This window comes from Oryzias melastigma, linkage group LG7 (genome assembly GCF_002922805.2).
Source record: "Oryzias melastigma strain HK-1 linkage group LG7, ASM292280v2, whole genome shotgun sequence".
In the NCBI taxonomy this organism is placed as follows: Eukaryota; Metazoa; Chordata; class Actinopteri; order Beloniformes; family Adrianichthyidae; genus Oryzias; species Oryzias melastigma.
The window spans coordinates 21368896-21369113 of NC_050518.1; positions in this window are offsets into that span (position 1 = coordinate 21368896).

A 218-nucleotide genomic window follows, 5' to 3' on the forward strand; every position below is an offset into this window, starting at 1 on the left:
GTAATAATCATCAATATTTCAGATTCTAATGTGATTAAAGGTTGATGTGATGAACCTTTAAGACATTATCACCATAGCTCCAATGTTTATGTTCTTTAATTTACTGTTATTTTTCTTTTATTGTTAGCACGATCAACGTCATTCCAGTAGATTTTGAAGGAGAAAAGTGTCTCTTTTCTCCTTCAAAATCTACTGGAATGACGTTGATCCTGTTAACA